This window comes from Propithecus coquereli, unplaced genomic scaffold (genome assembly GCF_000956105.1).
Source record: "Propithecus coquereli isolate 6110/MARCELLA unplaced genomic scaffold, Pcoq_1.0 Scaffold111, whole genome shotgun sequence".
Taxonomy (NCBI): Eukaryota; Metazoa; Chordata; class Mammalia; order Primates; family Indriidae; genus Propithecus; species Propithecus coquereli.
Window position 1 is genome coordinate 1,423,765 of NW_012135081.1, and position 1,959 is coordinate 1,425,723.

Here is a 1,959-nt window from a genome sequence, read left to right on the forward strand (position 1 = left end):
TTTTGAATTTTCCAATAAGCCTCTTTTTTCCACACCAAATCTTTCCTGCCATTTTTCTACTTACATAGTCTTTTGAGATTTTCCCCATAATTTTTCCTTATTGAAATTGTATTTCATTCCTTGGAAAAGTTTAGTCTCATTTCAAACTTAGGGATTTTGTTGCTTATGCATTTTTAGAGATAATTCATTTTAATAATCCGAATACTCAGTCCAGTGGTAACCACTGTGGTGTCTCATTATTTAAAAGCCTTTATCTAGAATTATGGCCATTCATCCTCTTTACTTTTGCTTCCCCTTTCTTTGCCAATCCCATCTACATGATAAACATTTCCCCCACTCTAAGGAATATTGTTTTTTATATGGAAGATGCTTTACATTTACTGACAGGTCTTATAAGTCAGTCATTGTGCTAGAAACTTTACATATGTTATCTTATTTAATCCTCTTAACCATTCTTTGAAGCAAGTATTATTACATCCATTTTATAAACAGCACGTTTAAGTCTCAGAGAGGTTCAGAACTGGAAACTCAAGCCAAAGTCTGCCTGACTCACAAAGCCTACGTGTAAGAAAAAGCACAATTAGGATTTGAATATAAGACTATGACAATTTACTACTTCAAGGCAACATAATGTAATATGTAGTATAGTATAGGACTTTGGAATGGGTTTTTTGAATTCAGTTCTACCACTTTGCTCTGTGACTTGGGCAAACAGGATGAACTTTCTGAACCTGATTCCCCATCTGCAAGTTAAATGCAATCATATTTCTAAAGTTCCTGTTTGTCATAGGTGCATTATAAGTCCCTGTATGTACATAACTAAATTTAAATAATTTTATTTTGGTTTAGTTTCTCCTTGTCGATGCAATATTTCCTCAAATAATTCTAGATTAGACAAGTTTGATTCTCCTACAAAATTTATATTTCCTTTAGTCTATCAGTTTTTGTTTTAAGAATGCAGTGATTCTACTTTTTATTTAGACTCTACCAGCTTGCCTGACATGGATGCCTTCCTTTAATAGGAGTTATGCTATTGAAATACCACCCTAAAATAGAATCCCTTTAAGACAATAGGACATATTTGACTAGAAATTCCTTTCTACCTTCTATTCCTTCAAAACTTTTAGGTGGATGCTATCTTCTCCTAACTTATGCCTCTGCATGAAGCTTTACTCTCCTTAAATCCATCCTCCACATTATTGGCATTTTACTTCCCTTGCTAAGAATTCTTCAGTTATCCTCTATCAAGTCCAGAACGAAATATAAGTTCCTTAGCATGTCATTTAGGATTCTCTTTTTTTGGCTTACCTTTCCAGTCTCATCTCTTTCCACATCTTGCTTATTCTTTGTCTTTTACCAGCAACAAAGTAGTTCCTACACAACACACGCATGCACACACACTGCTTCTTCCTGCTGCTTTTCTCCACTCTGCTACACTCCCTGACATCTCTGTCTTACTGACTTTTACTGTTTCTTTGAGACACAGTTCAGAGTTCTGAACTCCAAGAAGCTTTACCTAACTCTCCCCCGCTCTGTGCTCTTGTATACATTTTGTACATGTGCCATCATTGCTCTTTCCCCATCACACTATATGATCATTTCTTTGACTGTCTCTCTGACTAGACTTTGGGTGCCTTGAAGGCAGGGATATGGCTTATCCATCTTTGTATCCTTCCACCCTCCACGCCCCTGGCACTAACACAGGCCCCACCAGTAGTGGATATTTAAAAAATGTTAATGAATTAAATAATCCTATCTAGTCACCACAACATTTAGTACCTTTACTTTCTTTAATATTCTTGGAAATGAAATGTCTCATTATCATCATCCGGTCTAATTTTACATCCTCCCTATCATCCCTGCTCAGGCATATTTCATTGATCATGTGGGAACACAATTCTAAAACTATATTTTAGCATTTAAATATGAAACAGTCACTTACAGAGGCTCTACAGAAAT

General features: G+C 35.6%; 1 protein-coding gene across 1 annotated transcript in view; it reads right to left on the reverse strand.

Annotated features, from left to right (window-relative positions):
- The window catches only part of FAM186A (family with sequence similarity 186, member A), a 55,030-nt gene that overhangs the window by 2,847 nt on the left and 50,224 nt on the right, over window positions 1–1,959 (reverse strand). The gene's annotated exons all lie outside the window — the stretch shown is intronic.